General features: G+C 36.7%; 1 protein-coding gene and 1 long non-coding RNA gene across 3 annotated transcripts in view; both read right to left on the reverse strand.

The window, feature by feature from the left end:
- The window catches only part of LOC107723940 (semaphorin-3D), a 37,114-nt gene extending 29,139 nt beyond the window's left edge, over nt 1–7,975 (reverse strand). For both annotated transcript variants that reach the window (XM_016532671.1, XM_016532670.1), the window contains exon 1: nt 7,735–7,975. The gene's annotated coding sequence lies outside the window, so the exon portion shown is untranslated. The remainder of the gene's footprint in view (nt 1–7,734) is intronic.
- A 6,098-nt stretch (nt 7,976–14,073) lies between these two features.
- LOC107723937 (uncharacterized) lies at nt 14,074–17,533 on the reverse strand. The gene is made up of 3 exons (XR_001637985.1): nt 17,482–17,533; nt 14,455–14,604; nt 14,074–14,174 (listed from the first exon to the last, which is right to left on the reverse strand). It is a non-coding gene; the product is annotated as an uncharacterized LOC107723937 (long non-coding RNA).
- Between the last annotated feature and the right edge of the window lie 2,817 nt (nt 17,534–20,350).

Genomic DNA, 20,350 nt, shown 5'->3' on the forward strand with positions numbered 1-20,350 from the left:
CACTCAGTCACAGCGTCATTAAACTACGCCTTTATCTATTTGTTTATTTTGAATATGCGCCCTCTAGCGGCGAAAATTACATATTGTGCCTTTAAGCATTGCTACCTTGACAATGTAGCCTGTTCATTATCATAATAAAATGCAGTCAGTCAAACATATGAGGAAAAATAAAAAAATATGTAGTAAAAAATATGTAGTAAAATCTGTGCCGTTAAGTGTTATCACAGTACCGCCGTGATGTTATGCAAAACATTTTGTTTTTACGTGGATATTGGAACGCCAGTGAAGTAGGCCTACATAATAAATAATAATTTGGCATTCAAATACATTGCGAATACTGAAACATTTGGTTTTGTGTGGAATGAGAGACCCAACGTTGGTTTCAGTTTCATTTTAGCCTAAATTAATTCGTTTTGGCTTGAAGTTTATATTGCTATAGCTTCTTATATTTTTAATTCTTGTTCTTTTCTAAATACTGTTAATTGAAAGGATTTGTTGTGGAGTGAGGAAACTAAAATAGCCTAGCTATGTTTACAGTGTTTATTATAATGTTTGTAAACATTTCGCATTGGCATTAGGCCTATTTCTGAATGAAATAAAAAAATGTGACTTAAGTTATACGCGACTTGTTTTTTCCCCCCTAAAAGAAAAATTTTTTTTATACGCGTAGGGTATTTTAACCATGCAGCAAACCTTTTAAAATATTTTGATAAATTACTGAAAAAAAAGACTTTTTAAACCGTTTAACTGATTGTATTAATCCGTCAAAATTATTACGGTCGGTTAACCGGATAAACAGTTAAAATGAACATCCCTAGCAGAAACCAAATTATGCAAGGTTGGAAATGGTTCTTGCGTTTATTACAGGCTTTCTGTGTGTTTCTTGATGGCACTCAAAGCTTAATGCTTTGGCCACAGAAAGACTATTGTGGTTGGTGAAAAAGAACAAACTGAGCCAACTAACTGGTTAAATTTTGTCTTAAACCCAAGGTTTTCAATATTTATTCAGCAATGTTCACTGAAAGTTTAAAATAAAGCAACTTCAATTAACTGTATAAGTTGTAACTTGATTTGTCATTCATTTCTTCACTTTTTTTCACTCACACACATTATACGATTGCTTGTATTTTTTTCCAGTTTCCTGTGTTGTTACTGTAATTATTCTGCATGTGTTATGTGACTTTTATTTCCAAGTATTCCAACCCATTTTGGGTTATTTTTAACCAGGCAGTATAGTCATTTTTCAAACAATAGCTGAGTTAAAACAACAACCCAGAATGTTGGGTCAAAACAACCCAGCACCAGGTTCATCCCTTTTTGACCCAGCAAAAATGACACAAACTGGGTTGTTTCTAACCAAGAATTTGTTTTAGATTGCAGCATCTTTATTTTTTTGAACATCAATCCCCTTATTGAATTTAATGCAAATAGTGTTCATATATTTCAAAGACCTAATGCAACCCAAACACATCTAGTTTTTAGACATCTGATAAAGATATACATTGTCACTAAGGAATGTTCCTCTAATACTGCACATTTATCAACAGCAGACAGACATATCTCTAACTCTAACATAAAGATAAGTCAGATTTGTCTGTTTAGTTAAAGAACAAGGCGGCATCACAGATAGCTTTGATTATGATGGATCATACTGCATTCAAGACATGTGGAGCAGATTTAAAGGGGCTGAGGGAGCGATCTCAGAGAGCAAGTGTCACAAAGATATCAGCATGGGGGCTCTTGGGTAATGCCTGAGTCTTGTAAGTTCATATATCAAACAATAGAACTTCTTTCCAAAGTTTTTAAATGTTTTCTTCCTCCTCCACAAAGACACATTTTTCCCTCTTCTTTGACATCACAGCTATTGTCTCTTGCATACATCTCCTGGACGGATTCCTACACCTACCACAGACATAGTCCACTAAATTATTTTACTGTTCAGCTTTACAAAAGGTCAGTCCAAGTTCATTATTATAAGCTCGGGTTACATATTTGTGTTATTCTTGGCAGGGGTCAATGTAAGGGTTACCCCTCGCTCTGTGTAAATAATGTTCATATCAACATAAGCATATGCAGACACCAAGGCCATGTTATGTTTTCATAATCATAACGAAAATTTGTCTTCGTAGCATTACAAGTAATTCGTATCATGTTCAAGGTGGTGGTTGGACTAACACTGGTTTTTAGAGAATATAATAATATCCTATCATTTGACCCCATATTTTTCTGGCTTCAATATTTTATATAGTCCAGTTACATTATATTACATTTACCTCCCATGGATCTTAGAATTTCAGCTCCCATGGTTGCAAGCTGTACAGCTACTGTTTTGTTCATTAAAACAGAACAATTCAAAAGCTAAAAAAATATTGTTATAAGTAACGGAAATATGGTTTTGTTGCTGCCAGAGATGATAAAAAAGGTCTGATTGAACTGAAATGCAGCTAAATTAGTTTGGCAGCATTCATTTATTATTTCACATGACTCTAATTGTACTCTAATGACTGAAGTTGAATTATTCAAAATAACGCAAAGATTATTTATACTAAGTGTAAAAAAGACAGTTTACACTGACTGTAAGTCGTAGATACTGTTTGCACCAAGTATAAATAGCAACAAACAGCATTTCTTTACACTACTGTTAAGTGCAAATAGTTTGCAAATTATCAGAAACAGTACTAGTAGTAACAGACGTGATCATGTGATCTCAACATGGCATACGTCCCACAAAGACATTTATTCTAGAAAACTGACTCGAGTTGGGCATCTATACTGTATCTCACGTGAGAATAATTTTAATGATATTTCATGAAATTTATGTTAATTTTTTCATGTGTAAAACCTGAAAACTCCTCAGAGCACCTTTAAATTTACATTGTGATAATGTGCTGCATGGTCTGTAACGTAAACATTAAAATTGCTGTGAAAATTTCTAAGAAAATGAATGCTTGGGAAAAATCAGTTAAAAGTAAAACTATGTTAAGTATTTTTAGTGAATAAATAAACATAATGACATGCATTTACTCACACAGAATGAAATAAAAAGTTGTTCGTTTACAAAAAACACCATTTATTCCAGTCATAACTCCACTAAAATCTGTGTATATGTGATTCTGTGACCCAGTAATGTGTATACAACCCATCTCAATACCTATAACGAAAATTCTTATTAAAATCTTATTTCCCTCATTTGTTGTGAATACATTATATTTGCCTCAGGACATTACTGAATGATTGACAGCTTACATATGCAGAGAAAGGAAAAGCAGACCTTTACTTGAACTCGTTGAATAGTTTTCATATGACAGTTTGGACAGTCCTTTGGCCTCAACTTATACGCCCAATCACACGGCACAAAAGCAGACACATATTGACGATGTCATAACGATGCAATCTCAAATTTCATTTCTAATCCTCAACAACTGTTTCCTACAGTCTATAAGTCTGACTTAAGGCAGTTTTTTTATATACTGTATATCCACAGCCGCTCATGAAGGTTATCATCATCATCCATGGATTGTTGCACTCTGTTATGGCAACTGAAAAAGATATCAAGTATCGCCACATTGTTAGACAGAGGAAAGAGTACAGTAAAAAAGCTTTCAGTTGTTCTGCATACTTTTAAAAGGGTGAAACTCTGTATTTAGTCCTGTTTGTTTGAGCCAAGTCCATGTTTAATGATATGTTTTTAATCCCCCTTCTCATCTTTAAAGGAGGAAACGTTTTAGCTTTCATACCTGCACTTAGCTCAGAGAGAGCCAGGTGCATATCTAATGACAGAGAGCAGAAAGAGAGCGGTGAAGAAATTCCTCTCTGCCAACATTCCCAAACCTCATTATATGCCCGGAATACCTGACACTCTGTCTGTCTGTCTGTGAGTGACAGGTTTAGGGAATTATGGGTAATTCAATACATCCTGAGAGGAACCTCCATAGCCGTAATGGAGAGCAGACAAAGTGCTCGGTTAATGTCTCCTGTCGATTAGCTGTGTTTGGAGTGAACGGATTAAAAACTGTACTGTTACCCACACATAGGTGAAGAGGGGGCGGATGGTGTAAGGTTTAGGCCGTGTGAAGGAAGGATAAGGACAAGGTGTTTGACATTGTTCTGTGTTTTTATCAAGAGTGTTCAGGTGTATAAGGCCGCTGACAGGAGCCCTTTGAGGGAGACAAGGCTGAACACAACATGTCAGTCAATCATTTGAAGATACAAACATTCACACACTTAAAACAGTATCAGTGAAAAACAGGAACTCGGGTAATACCAGTTAGGGGTGTGGTGTGTCCAAAACATAACAGAATTGTTCCAAAACCTATGACCTATTTCATGAGGCCTTTTTTAGTGGCTCTGCTCAGGTAAGTTTGAAATTAGTTTGAGAGCACTCTGTGTGCAAGATGATGGATTGGTTTTTAGCTATGTGCATCGTCAAAGTAACTTGTGCTATATGGCTAACCTGCTTCGGAGCAGATATTATTCTGGGTAAGAGATTGCAAACCAAAACTAGACTAATCAGCTGGGAGCAAAGTGTCATATATATGATGCAATAAAGTCAATCATCCTGTATCTCTTGCTCCAAAATTTAATAAATTGCCTGGCTTTTGCTGCTAATTATTTATTATATTTATTTTATATGAATTATATAAAATAAATAATATCCTTAATTTGTTACAGATAAGTAATAAATTATGATTATTTTAAGTATAACAATTAATTTGACAATTAATATTTAACTTTTAAATTAAATTACATACATAAGTACAAACTTTAGAAAATATTATTATTATTTTATTATTATTATTATTATTATTATTATCTTTTTATTATTATTAGCTCTTTATAAACCTATATAAATTAATTAAATTAGTTCTGTTTATTCACTTGCATTAATATAATTAGATATTTTTCAGCTGCTGCCTCAAAACTTTGTGGCAGTTGCTGTGTTTTTCTTGCCTTTTAATTTTGTCACAATTCATAATATTTACATAACGATCGCTTACTCTTCATCAAACAAGTGAACACTAAACTTTCTCTGAAACTGAGCTTCTTCAACTAGCTTTGTAACAGGCCACTATTGAAGTGGCTCACTAAATGATACTTCAAATTGTGAGGTGTGCCATTCATTTTCTAAACAATCAGATGATTTTCATATGGTGGATGAATAAAAAAAGAAATTTACACTCAAGAGCAACACAGACAAAACCTAAATAATATAGGCATGGGCAAACCACACCCTGGCAACCACCAATGCACAGCAAGCATCACTTTTTCTTCATAAAAATGAAAAAAAAAACTTTTATTTTCTTTCCTGCACTATGGCACAGTCTTTTGCCTTCTAAATGAGTCAAGAAACCTGGGATTTAAAAGAATCAAGGTTGGTTTGTCTTACTGGCTCATATACTGCTGATGTAGTGAGGAGAGACAGTGAGGCGAGTCAGACAGAGAGAAAATGTACGAGAGAGAGACATAAGTCTAAGAAATCAGTCGCACTTCTGTGCTAGAGCCTTTTAACACCCAGGTGGCACTATGCTCCAAGGACGTACAGTAAACACACTTAGACACGGACTCACACACACACACACACAAACACACACACACACAGCAACTAGAATCCATCACTCTGCCACTTACTGCCCTACTTTTTCAGCAGAGGAAATCCAGCTCCCCACCCTCTGTGGTATCATGTTTTCCTCTCCAAATATATGTCAGAGGTCCAGCTTTCTGAATTAAGCAAAGCAAAACATTATATTGAGAACATAGATACAACTATACTTTATGGCATGTGTGCCTATGCATGCAAATTAAATAAAAACAGCTACACTCATGTTTTACCATTAAAAAATTGAATATATTTTTCAATATAGATATATGAACTGCTAATATTTATTTTAATCAATACTTAATAAGAAACACACACATGCATATAGTCTGTAAAGTGTGTATACGACATCTGTGGCTTATGACTGAGACTTTCTCTTGGTCTCACCCCATAAAACTGCAGGGTGTGTGAGCGAGAGTTTCCATAAAGTCTGTGTGCATCACAGAGAGGCATTATCCGGCCCGTTAACACGGGGCAAGAGAAAGAGCCCCCTCTCATCTACTCAAGTACTACGTTCTGGCTTGCTTTCGTCCTCTTACTCTTCTGAAGAAGCACAGAGTCGAGAGTTAATGCCAATCCCAGCTCAGCTGTTGGCGTGGATGTGTGAGGAGGACCAGAGGCAGACTGAGAATCTCCCATCTTTCATTCCCTTGACAGACACCACAGACACGCTTTTACTCCCATCACACATTCCTCACCAGCAAATCTGGCCAGCCATTTGAAAATAAACCTTATCAGCTTTTATAACCGTATTAATCTTTTCCTTAATTTAAAGTCGCCCATGAAATCAAAATGGGAGTTTAATGGCTTTAATCCACATTTTGAGGCCTTCGATATGATAGAAAGTTGATACAAATGAGCAGATATACAGAATGCACTTAAAACTTAGAGAAACTTATAAACAAAACTTACTGATGACCCACTGTGCCAAATGACACCCTAAGCTTTTGTGGTCCTCCTCCGAATTCACACTTTGGTGACGTAACGCCACATAGACTGTCAAGCAGTACTCTGTCCTGGAGCCTGCAGCAGTATGCACTTTTCTGAAACTTAAAATTACATCATACGCCCCTAACAAGTCCCATTCCTCTAATACCACCTGCCACTGACTAGAAATGGCTAAATCAAATCACAATTCACAGCGCCTAATAAAACCTAAGGCAATTTCCTATTAAATAAAACTACAATGGATACAGGAGAGAAAATTGCTTCTCAAATAATTTGTATAATTTTTAACCATACACCAATATTAATCTGACACATAGGCCTAGCAATATAAACTGTATATAATGCTATTTTATTCATATTTTAATTATGAATGATGAAAACTAATTCATTTAAATCTATTTATTATTGTAGGCCTATATGTAAATAAAATAAATATGTTAATAATAAATAAAATAATAATGTAATTAAAAGGGGTTATCTATATAATTTATTTATTTAATAATTAATTATTAAATTAAGCAATATATTACAATTAATTAATTAATTTAATTAAAATATGTAAATAAAATAATTACATTCATGTAAATAAAATATAATGCAAGTAATAAAATACAATAGCAAGCATCCATGATAAATGGATGTTTTTCTAAAGATGCCGTTATACAATAACTTCATGCACTTGTTAAAGTCAAACATTTGCTTTACTTGCCACTGCCAGTAAGACAATGTTTAATAAAGCGCAGCTGCGATTTAAATCTTCTGAAATGAAACATGTTTCCTATCACCTAAAAATGAGTGGAGAGGAGAAAATGGGAGAGCCACGCATGATTAACAGCCTCAAACAACAGCACTGCAAATATGTATCCTCATGAGAGCAGCAATTAATTTTACACTGTATCACCCAGACCAGACATGCCACTGGAGTGCTTGGTGTATCTTTAATATGAATGTGATAACAATATAATCTTATATTACCTAACATAAATATCGAATGACTATCGCTTTCGACTATAGTCCGTCAAAATTAAAAGACACAAACTGTCATTTATCCTCAGTGATGCTCTTAAAACTTCATGAAAATATGTTTGAACTACTTAAGTTGGACATTTTAATAAAGTTGTAAACTTTTCAGCTCAATATCCACCAATGAAATGCAATAAAATACTGAAACGTTAATAATAAACGGGTACCTGTGAGAGCTGGTGTCTGTCGTTATTTTCTGGGAGTCTGAGGCGCAGTTTGAGACTTCAAGTTCCGTTATTATCCAAAGTCATGCTTGAAATGTCTTCAAGACGTGTCCACTGTTCCCAAACTAAGCTCTCTTCAACTTAATGAGGGGAGACACATAAAACGAAAACAAATAAAAAGACTAATGATCTGTTCTCTGAGTGTGACTGAACTCTGTGAATTTGGCTGAGGTATCCGCGTCTGTGGCGCTCGTGGCTGCTGCCTCGAGCTGAGAGCGCCAATTAGCGCCGCGTGCAGAGACTTGAGGGCGGGGAGCGCGAGAGAGCAGCGCACGCTTCAACATACTCATACTTTCCCGTGAGTTGGAGATACTGTCATTTCTGCTGACACTTTTAATCGATTAAACTATATTTCTTTTATGAAAAAAAAATAATTTTAAATAAAATGCTGACTGGAGAAGACATTTTTCCCTACATGAAAATAAAAACTACATTTACATTTACATTTAGTCATTTAGCAGACGCTTTTATCCAAAGCGACTTACAAATGAGGACAATAAAAGCAGTCAAAACTAACAAAAGAGCAACAATATATAAGTGCAAATGACAAGTCTCGGTTAGCCTAACATAGATTATACACACACACACACACACACACAGAAAAACAAGGAGGTAGAATAGAAAAAAATAGAAAGCTAGTGTTTGTTTTTTGTTGATTTTTTTTAAAATAAAAAATAAATAAAAAATAAAAAAAGATAAATATAAAGTAGAATTAAAATAGAATAGAAAGTGTTAGAGTTAGAGGGTCAAATAAAGGTATTTTATTATAAACTAGAATGCACTAGGTGAACAACTGAATAGTGAAGTCGGATTAGGTCGATAAATCGCGACTACTGCAAGAAACCTCGATTGATGCATAAAGATGTCTGCGCCTGATGAGTACTGGCCGAAGTTTATAATGTATAAGGCCTAACATTTATGTGAGGATAATGCACGGCTAGCTGTGCATTAAACGATTTTAATGCAGGAGGTGGAGGCCATGACAAACCGACGTGAACAATTGGGGTGTAAAAATCATTTAATGCACAGCTGTCAGGGATCTGGAAGTAGGACCCAATTGCAGTGTGAGTAACAAGGGTTTATTGACAAAACAGGCAGCCTCTTCTGGTGGAACACAACTAGTAGGAACATCCTCCGAGGGACTCGTCAGAAACAGCCGAGAGCTGGTCTGGTATGATCTCAGTGAGTGTAACTTGACTAGCAGGAACAACATCTGTGGGCTTGACAAGACAAACAGGAACACATCTCCATGGCCATGACCCAACTGGCAAGGACAACCTCAGAGGACATAACAGGACAGACAGGAACAGTTTATATGGCCATAACTTGACAGGCAGGAACACCGTCTATGGCCATGACCCAACTGGCAGGAACGACCTCTGTAGGCGTGACAGGACAGGCAGGAACACTTTGTATGGCCTAGACATGACAGGTAGGAACAACATTTGAGGGCTTGACAAGACAGGAACAATCTCTATGGCCATGACCCAACTGGCGGCAACGACCTCTGTAAGCGTGACAGGACAGGCAGGAACACTTTGTATGGCCCAGACAGAATAGGAAGGGACAACCTCTGAAGGCATGACTTGACAGACAGGAATAGTCTCCATGAACTTGACTGGCAGGAACCACTTCTTTGGATCTCACATAACAGGCAAGAACCATCTCTATGGACTTGACACGACTGACAGGAACATCTTCTGTGGACTTGACACGACTGACAGGAACATCATCTGTGGACTTGACACGACGGACAGGAACGATCTCAAAGGGCTTGACTTGACTAACAGGAACAACTTGTGGACATGACAGGTAGGAGCAGTCTCAATGGGCTTGACTGGCAGGATCAACTTCTGAAGGCGTGACATGAAAGGCTGGAACAGTCTCTTTTATAACTTCTGTAAATGAGTCAAATAGACCAGGAGGCTTGAAAGAATACTTCGTAACTGTAACTTGAGGCTCTGACACCAAGGCCACCGAACTAGACACCTCTGGACTCACAGGGCTAGAGCGTTCTTAACACGGGTCCACTTGGACCCATGGGTTGAGTGTTCAGAAGGAAGGCCCATAAGTTGAGATACATGTCCCCTCCTTCTCCAAATCTGAGGGGATGAAAAATATTGATCAGCCAACACCGTTAAGTGAAGCGGACTTGATTGACTCAGAGGTGGCTAAATTGGCCTGGGTCAACACAGGAAGGACCCGAAATGACTTGACTGCAATTTGGATGGCCGCATCGGTCTGGATCAACTCAAGAGTGTCTTGAACTAACTTGACAGACTCTAATAACTGCAGTGGTCTTGGCCGGCTTAGAGTTGACTGGAACTGGTTTAACTGATACAAGGAAAGCCACAGCGGACTGGTCATCTCAGGAATGATTTGAACAGACTTGATTGAAGCAAGGATGGCAATCTCAGAGGGCACAGGAGTGTCTGAAGCTGGTTTAACGGACACAGTGATGGCCATAGTGGTCTCAGTCGACTCTGATACAACTGGAACAGACTTAACTTTAGCAAGGATAGCAGCAGCAGCAGCTGTCTGTCAACTTAGGAGTGTCTGGAACTAGTTTGACTGCTCCAGGGAAACAAAACACAAGACAACCAGAGTGTCAGGGCAAAACCCTGACACACAGCTAGCCATGCATTGTACTGCTTATACAGTACCATGGTCATTTGCCAGCAATGACAACTTAAATCCGTTAATGATGTTTGTAGCGCAATATTTGACCGGAAGGGTTAAAAATGGCAGTAATTTTAGTCAGTCACGGCACGTTAGCTCTAGCATTCTGTCTGCTCCAAATCAGACACAGAGATGAAATAGTGCGGTAAGATCACATTTATTTGAATGAATTACAGCATTTATTTGAATCAATTATCGGCCGAGAGAAAGAAAGAGAGAGATTACTACAGTTATGTATGTGAGTTACCCGAGTCTGCTCGTCTCTCTCTACAAACAATGAATCTGTGTTTACCTCAAAAACAACGATTTTACCACCTTGTTGCTTAAGAATATAATGTAGTGATCCATCTAGGCTATTTTATTAATAAAAGCCACGGGGCAGCACTGACAACAAGTTTCTGTGTGTGTGCGCAGAGCGATTTGCCATGTCCGACCTCTCTCTCTCTCTGTGTTTGTTTGCGAGTGATGTGTGTGTTTGTGCATCAATTAAAGCAGCGCATTAATATAGAACAGTGATTAAACTGACTTGGAACTACCTGTGCATTAAACAGTTTTAATGCATACCTGCCGGCCAATCAGAATCGAGTATTCAGACAGACCATGGTATAATACTATTTATACTACGGGCCATTGAATGCTTGAATCTGATTGGCTGACAAACGTTCAAAGGTGTGCAATTATTTTCAGGGAAACGCACGGCGAACGTAGTTCTAGGCAGGTTCTGACCGCATTACACGTCCATATCACTTCACCAAATGCTTTGAGTTATTTCAAAGGTCCTTACAGCCTAAAACAGCTAAATAACCAAAACCCACAACAACACTGACCAAACAAATAAATACAGTAAACAATAGGATAAAAACGACAGAATAGTCTTTTTGCCACAAAATGACGTTTTATTAGCTATGTACGTAAATCACATACTTACACTGTTGAGAGATGCACAGACACAAGAAAGGTAATTCACACTCTTAAATCTCTCTCTCTCTCTGTAACTTAGTTGTTAACTGCATTAGTCTGCTTTTAACGGCTCAAGCCTCCGATACTAGGTCTAAAATGACGTTTTGGAATTAGCAGCGGAGTCATTGGATGCGATGCGTAAGAAATTAATCCTACTCACAATAGAGTTTTAAATACAAAAACTGGACAAATGCCTTGAAATATATCATTTGACTGATGTCTTTATGTAGTATCCTTTCTGCAATACTTTATGAACTGCACCCCTACATAAAGTATTGCAGTGTGGTAACCGTAGTATAAGCGGAATAATTGACTCTGGTCCGCTGAATTATTCGAAAATAATGCACACCCCTGGTGTAACGGCCACTCCGCTTCGGTTGTGCATCGCCACATCACCATCTCGGGTGTGCATTATTTTCTAATAATTCAATGGCCCGTCAATTATTCCTTACATATACACTATGATGATACTTTATTTTTTTATTTTGTTAATGGCTATCGTTAACTGTTTAGTTATCAACATCCTTCAGAATATCATCTTTTGTGCCGAACAGATGAAAGAAACTCATGTTTGGAACAACTTGAGGGTGAATAAATGATGACAGAATTGTCACTTTTGGGTAAACTATCCCTATAAGTATACTATACCATATTTTACGTTTTAGAATTCTTCACCGATTTAGAAAATTAATGGGAAAAATCATTCTGGATCCAAAGCCCCTGAAAAAGTGGTCTCTACTGCGATGTATATTCAAGGCTTGGTTGAGGTCTCAATATGAGTCATTTCTCTCTGGCTACAAACGTCATTTGTGTGTGTGTGAGAGTTAGAAACATACTTCATGCAAATGTACAAACCCAGATGCAAATGCGTGGCCAATGCATTGCAAGTGTGCGAGTGCTACGGTAACAAACCATAGAATTCAGGCAGACAGTGTCATTTTGGTGATTCATATTTTTAATCTACAGGCAGCCGTCATATATGGTGGAGACGTTGTTATTTATACCCTTAACAACTGATTGATATGCTTAATATTGTGAAGATCTGCTGTATGCCACTGGTTCATGATTGTGTACATTATTTAACTGCATCAGTTTAAGAAGATTTAAATAAATTGTTAAAATGTGTGTGTGTGAGAGTTAGAAACATACTTCATGCAAATGTACAAACCCAGATGCAAATGCGTGGCCAATGCATTGCAAGTGTGCGAGTGCTACGGTAACAAACCATAGAATGTCTGGGTTTTGGCTTTGTTTTCCTGTCACCGTTCTTTAAAGTCCTCAAACATTATACCCATATTTGCATTGCTTTGACCGTTCTCTGTAGATCCCACCTTCTTGCATGCCATAATTGAATTGGTCGATTATGTACAATGCCTGCTCGCTATTGGTCAAATTACTTTCCAGTCATCATCAATAGGGGAAAAAAAGCAGAAACATGAACACTTTAGGCAATTTAGAAATAGGACATGTAAAGGAAATTTTAAGAAAACATATTCTTTATTTTATTCTTATGTTATATGGCATTTCTTGGTCAATGTTTTGTTACAAAGAGGACTATGAATATATATACCACACAACTCATTATTTGCATAATATATATGCATGTAAGATGTTTATATAAGTCTTTTCCCCTGCTGTAAATAAAAAATCTTTTCTATGTGTTAACTCCCTGCTAAGTATCTGGATGTATTACAAGGAATTTCTTTGTACTATGACATAAAGAACCTGACTTGACTGAAGCCTTTTGTCTGTATGACACTAAGATGGAAATGCAGATTAGTTAAGAATGTGAGTGAATTTATCAGCATTGTAGAAGTCATTATTTTTTCACTTTTTTTTTTTATTAAGATTTTTTTAAATCTAAATCTTAATATTTGAAGATTTCTGGACTCTGAACAATTGAAAGTACTTTTCCCCTGAAAGTACATGTGAATGATGTTTGTGTGCTTGTGCATATGAGGAAAGGGTCATTTCACAGTGTAAACAAAGACATTTTGATGTCCAACTGAGTTTAGTCAAAACCCAGACATTTTTAGCAATTTAGAAATCTCGGGCAGGATGTGTCTGGGAAAAAAGAGGTACTGTACAGTATGAGTCCTTCAGAAATACATGGGCATACATTATTACACATTCCTCCTCATACTCCCCATGAGATTGAAGGGGGATTTCAGCATTCTTCACGACCGGACCGGAACATTACAAGCACTCCATCCATCCAGAAGCAAAATTTACGCCCTGCACTAATTCTCAGCAACAACCATCAGAACAATTTCCCATCTTCATCAGAACATTAAAGTTCCTTTGTTTCATTTTGCCGGTTCAGATCCCCGAGCAGTCGTCCCCTCGCCTGTGGCACTGCACTAAAAACAATCACTGTTTTGACAAAGCAGGCAGAAAGATGCCCTGATATCTGCTGTTTGTGTTTTTTTCCGACGTACAGTATGCAACCGAGCACAGGTTGTTTTCCAACCAGCCCTGAGTGAATTTGCTGTAAATAAACAGTGTGGCAGTCTACATAGTCTCACTCTTCCATAGGTAAACACTTAACGGGAAAAATCCATTTAACCACAATTGCACTGAAAACATGTAATCAGCCAAGCAAAGTTTTCTCTCATTCTGTAATGTGTTTATTTACCCCTCACTTTTTCACGATTGGCAAGCGTCTGTGCATAGGATTATTTATTATTTTTCTTCTTGACCAGACAGCTTGATTCGTTGGTGCGGCCGAGGTTTTTTGCAGAGATCTAAAACATATGAAACACATAAACACACCATATAGTACAGTACAGTGACATTCAGAGGTGTGTCTGCTCTGGTTGACATCATGCTAGAATAGATAAACAACTGAAATACATCTATATGTGAGTGTTTATCTTTGAAAAGATGACGACGCACGAAAGTAATGTAAAGCCTATGTGTTTTGACAGCAACTTAAGATGAGGTCTGGCTAAAATATAAATCTGAATTCCACACACCAACTCTGTTTATTTGTTTACAGTGTGTCATACAGTATAATCCACATACCTCAGCAATGACATGTCGGTATCTGTCAGGAAACCAGTTTCCTCTGAGCTTCCATTCCTCTAGAATCCAAACGTAAACATTGTGCATTCGGCTAGAGATCATTTTGTTTGTTCTTGGGAGATCATAAGTGGGATTCATTCGTCTACTTCCCTAAAAAAAAAGATATTTTTATAATTGTTCCTCCTAGACAAATAGTTCAACATTTCAGTATGTACTCTATAATCAAACTCTTCCAAAATCAAATGATCCACATTGACTTTGCAGTATAGCTCTATGCCAACAACTGTCTCATTTGTTCCTATCTTTATTTCTCCTTAGGAATATTAAATCTAAGACAAAGCTGATGAAACATAACTGCGAACTCTGAGTCTCCCGAGCTATGTGAGAACAACCTGTGAACAATAAAAAATTTTCCTTTCTGACTATTTGCAGCTTTGAAAATATCAAATGTAACTTGAGCTGAATTAATTTAAACACTTCAGAGATTTGTATAAAGACCCCAGTGTGAGATGTCTGGGTGCATGTGGAGCAAAACTGATATGAATTTTTAGGAAAAAAGGAGAAAAGGATAACTAAAGAGGATGGAACGGAGAAAAGGGGACAGCAGAAGGGAGATTACATGCTTCTGACCTGCAGGGGATGTTTGGGAAATTGTTTCAGAGAAAATTTGTTTAAAGAGTAATGTCAGCCAGCTGGTGGACACACTCTTGCTTGTGGCTCGACAATGGGGGGAACATTTGTGATTTATTGAACATTGGGGGACTTTGTTCACATTTGCAATTTTATATAATGTGTGTGTTTGTGTATATTCACTGTTCATGTGTGTGTGTGTGTGTGTGTGTGTGTGTTTTAGCCACTAAAAGATGTCAGAAAAAGCTGTAAGGTTTTCCGAGTAATGGTGCAGGTCTTAAAAATGTGTTTAGCTTTACATCACTATGACCTACAACAACCATACACCAGCTTTCATGTGACTCATGTGTAAAAGCTCAAAACGAATGCCTTCACATTAATAACAATACGTTAACAAGAAGGGAGATGAGCTGCATGCAATGCATCATATATGGGCAAACTATTCCATGTTTCACATGGAAAGGATTAACCAGATACTGAAAGTAAAATGTTGGCTTTGATACTTTAAATATGTGCTTGGGGTGTTTAGAAAGATCCTAATATAAACTGACAGGAACTACCCACTGGTTCAGAATAAAGTCATTTATTTGTATTGAATTCTGCTTTAAGGCTGTGTTCAATGTCTCACCCAGACGAACACCCCAAATGAATGTCTGCCCTGAGACATTGGGTGTTAACGAAAGCTGTCTGGATAACAAAACTAAACCAAAAAATGGCAAGAATTTTGCAGGAACACACATACAAACACATGTTGTTCTTATAAATCTCTTATAAATATGAACCCAGAACAGTACTTAAAAGTGAAGTGTATAATAACAGGTTTCCCAAACACACCAGAAAATATCCAAAAATGTAGTCCCACACCAAACTAATTCCATTGGTTGAGCCGATGTTGCTGTTTTGGACTCGCTAGGATGCTTTACACTTGTTTACGTTATGAGGGAATGTTACAGTATGTACATTTGTAAGAAACAAATCCAGTAAGACATTTTTAACTTTAAACTATGCTTCTGGCTAAAACACAAGTCCTCTACACATAATATTGCTTTCTCCAGTGAAAAAAAGTAATCTTGTCTGAATCAGGAGAGAAATATGCACAGATCAAGCACTGTTTATAAGTAAAAACGGTCCAAAACAGATCTAAACAAATATGTCGGTGAGATTTGATGTGAGATGACAAAAGGGGATGGACTTTTTCCACTGGAGGATGGATTATGGACTCGTTTTATGGCCAGAAGCAAGTTAAAATGTCGGGTAAAATGATGGATTTGTTTCTTACAAACACGCAGCTTTTTGCTTCACAATACATTAATTGATGTACTGGAGTCTTTTGGATTACTTGTGGATTATTGTGATGTTTTTATCAGAGTGATGTAATGCTAAATTTCTCCAAATCTGTTCTGATGAAGAAAGAAACTCATCAATATCTTTAGTAGAGATTTTAGAGATGAGTAGATTTTCAGCAAATTTTAATTTTGGGGGGGATTATTTCTTTAAATGAAATAGGTGTATTTTACCATAAAAGAAATGACACACTTAACCTGTTAAAACACATATTTCAACCTATCATGCCCACACAAAGATGGACAATTCTTGCCACAATGTTCCCACAGTCACAATCCACACTCGTCAGGGTGTTCACCTTTCCTTCCCATCCTTTCCCCTCTCTCAAGCTCTGATTCCACCCATGCCTTGGGCTTTTCCACTTTGGCATGGAACCCAGTGGACACTTTTCCTCGTGAATCATATCAAAGCCATTTGCTATAATTCAATTACCCTGTCAGCTGAGGGTATCCATTTTCATTTGCACAAAACCTGAGATGATTTGCTTGCAATGGTATTCCACTGAAAATAACACACTTAACCTTTCTGCCTTCTTACTAGTTTAATGTGTGTGTGTATCTCTCATAATGCCAATCATATTAAGTCTGCATCTCCATTTAATTAGTTTGAATATCCCCAGCCTCTTCAAATCAGAATGATGAGACAACTCCTGGGTCATTCCTGCATTATGCAGTACCTTTTGAACTCTCTTACTTTTACATAAAGAATACTGTGTGTTTGTGCAGTAATTTAGGGAGGCATTTCTATAAGGCCTTCAGAAATATGTTCAGGTCAATGTCAGACAATTAACGTGTATTATATTTTGATAATTTTATTCAATATCAAGACAAACAGCATAATGCAAGCCTAACAGGATGAAAATAAAAAGGTAATGCTAGCCATTTCTAAGTGATGATTATTAGCTTAAATGAGAGTGTCATGTTGAACTATCTTTTGATTCTATCATATCAAATGTATGTAAATGTATCAAACATGAAGAAATGTTTTAGAGCAAGACAAACAAATTGATACCACTACATCACAGAATCCATTAAATCCATTGCTAATACTTACTAATGTTTGTGCTGTTGGTTTCCCTCCAAAATGATGTCACTTCCTGAAGGATGATGTCACTAGAAGAAAAACATCAACTTAATAAAAGAATAAAATGACAGTGATATATAAAAAACTATAAACTAATTAGCAATTAAAATATGAAAACGTTTGTTTCAAAACTTTTGTTTTTGATTAAAGAATAAAATAAAATAATTTAAAATGATTTAAACTGCATATCTATTAAATATTTCCATCTTTTTTATTTCATTATTTTAATATTTTATCCTGAATATAAAGACAGATGAATCATGAAAATGTACTGCACAATATCCTCCTTTTCAGTCCTCCAGTCTTTACTTCTGTTGAACTGGCAGCTGTGCAGAGGCAGTAGGGCTGCAGTGGCAGTAGGTCAAAGTCCCACAGCTTTTGACAGAGAGGAAACGAGGGTGAGAAGCATGGGATCGGCACTTCCTGCCAAACTAGTGACTGACAGACACCACTGGGCTTTGTCCTCCTCCCACTGGTACTTACTGACTGCTGGCCCTTCTGTGGCCTGGGCGTTGCTATGATGGACAGATCTGATGCCCAAAACTGGAAAACAAGGCAGAGACACAGATAAGAAAATAACTTTTTTTGCAGTGTACCATATACCAAGTCAAGTTGAGTCAAGTTTCAGCATTAAACGATGGCTGCAGGGCGAGGAAGTGGAGGAAGAGAAGTGTTAGTAACGTAAAGAAGAATGGTCAGAGCTCACAAAGTGAGTGTGAATCCTGGAAGATACTCATACAGATACAATACATGCTTTGTATGTATTACCTCAATACTTTCCATTCAGTTGTCTCATTTGAAAACAGCACTCTTCCAATCAAAAAGATGCCTCCTAATAATCCTCCATGATCTACAGGACGAGAGTTACACCCTATATTTAAAAAAACAAAGGATCTTTTCAAGGCCAAAATGTTCTGTATTGGCAAGCACACATTCATTTTTCATTGCAAACACAGTTTTTGCCTAAGGCAAGCTGTCATTTGCCAGAATTTTACTGTGGAGGGATTTCAGCATTGAGACTTCATTACATAGTCAACTCTACTAATAATTTAGCAAGATAAGAACATTGTGACCCAGCCCACCGACCAATCTCTCTCTCTTTCTTTCCTTAGAATATGTATCTTACTGCATTCTTCCATCCGCAGAGATTGGCATCTATGGGAAAGAGAGCAAGTATGAAGCATACTGTAGTATAGTCAGGGTAATACGCAATGCCTGTGGTCCAGTCTAACAGCTTTATGCTTCTCTCGCCTTATCGGACATCTGCACTCTAGAGGGAAACTGCACAGGACCCCACAGGCCGTCCATAGCTGCCTGCCAGTAAAATACATTCGAGTACCTGTAACCAGATCTGTAAGTTGAGTGTGATAACTCACTTGCTGTGTTTTCCTTCTTAAAATAATATCAAAATGTCATTGATCCCACAGGTAAATCTCAGGTTTATTTATTATATTATTAACGTTTATTTATGTATGAAGCAAGAACATTACTGAAACACAGATGAGATTTCTAAGTAACAAATCTGTGAACAGAACCAGTTTCATATGACTGTTGACTATATGCATACACTGAAAAAAATGGTGTAGAAACAATTTTCACTCAGAAATTGCTAGTAAGTTTAACAATTATAAAGAAATGGCAAGTAACACACTTAAGCATGAAATTTTGCAGTAGAAAAACTGAAATAGTATTTTCTTGTAAAATGTCCTCCAATAATCTGTTTATTTACAACTTCAAACATTATTTTATACAGGGAATGGTATTATAAGATGTATTATTTATTTATTTATTTATTTAAAATCAAATGTAATTTAGTTGTTTTGTTCTTTTTATTTGAATTTTTTTATTTATTTTATTTATTATTTATTTATTGTGTATTTAAATCAAGTTTTATTTCATTTAAACAGTTTATTTATTTACATATTAATATATTTATTTACCAGCTATTTTTTTATAGTGTATGCTTGAAATAAATACAAATGATTGTGTGGGTTTGTGCTTGCTGAATGCATGTGTGTGTGTTCCACATTCCTCACATGAATCAGTTGGACTTGTAGCTGTATCCTGTGAGAGGCTCTAATGACGGTAGTTTGTAATTGTGCTCAGTGGAGTGGGGAGAACTGTTCAGCGATAAACTGTCTGTCCCTGGTTAAGTAAACTCAACAGGTCAGGGGGGAATTGTTTTAGAGATGACCCTTTCTATTCTGTCTGACCAGAAAATGCCATTAAAGACTGAAATAGTTGTGCACGTCTGTCTATGTGTGCATGTAAATATATGTGTAAGTATGCAGCCATGCAGCTATGTGGCTTGTGTCCCATTTTATATTTTTACAACCCCAGTACAGCCAAATTTTATAGTGACTGACAGTCAGCCAAGTGACTCATGCTGAGCTTTAGACCTTCAGGTCCTCATTTAGCTGAATAATTAATGGAATTTGTTGCAAATAATGCTGGGAAATATGTTGTTTAACATTACATTCAATGATTCATTTGTGCTATATGTATAATGATATAATGTCAAATCTCACTAGGCCCTTTGTTTTTGTGATTTTACCCTGTTTACACTTCATTTGATGAGTGTAATTGAAATTGTAGGCACATGTTCAAAAAGAGTTGTTTTAAAGCAGTGGTGGCCCATGAATTTTAAAGGAATAAATCACCCAAAAATGAAAATTTGCTGAAAATTTGCTGAAAACTTACTCACCCTCAGGCCATCCGAGATATAGATGGGTTTGTTTCTTCATCAGAACAGATTTGGATAAATTTAACATTGCATCACTTGTTCAACAATGGATCCTCCTCTGTAGTTAAGCTTGTTTAAATTTCTGTAAACTAATTG

This window comes from Sinocyclocheilus rhinocerous, unplaced genomic scaffold (genome assembly GCF_001515625.1).
Source record: "Sinocyclocheilus rhinocerous isolate Xijiao unplaced genomic scaffold, SAMN03320098_v1.1 scaffold2049, whole genome shotgun sequence".
NCBI classification, from domain to species: domain Eukaryota; kingdom Metazoa; phylum Chordata; class Actinopteri; order Cypriniformes; family Cyprinidae; genus Sinocyclocheilus; species Sinocyclocheilus rhinocerous.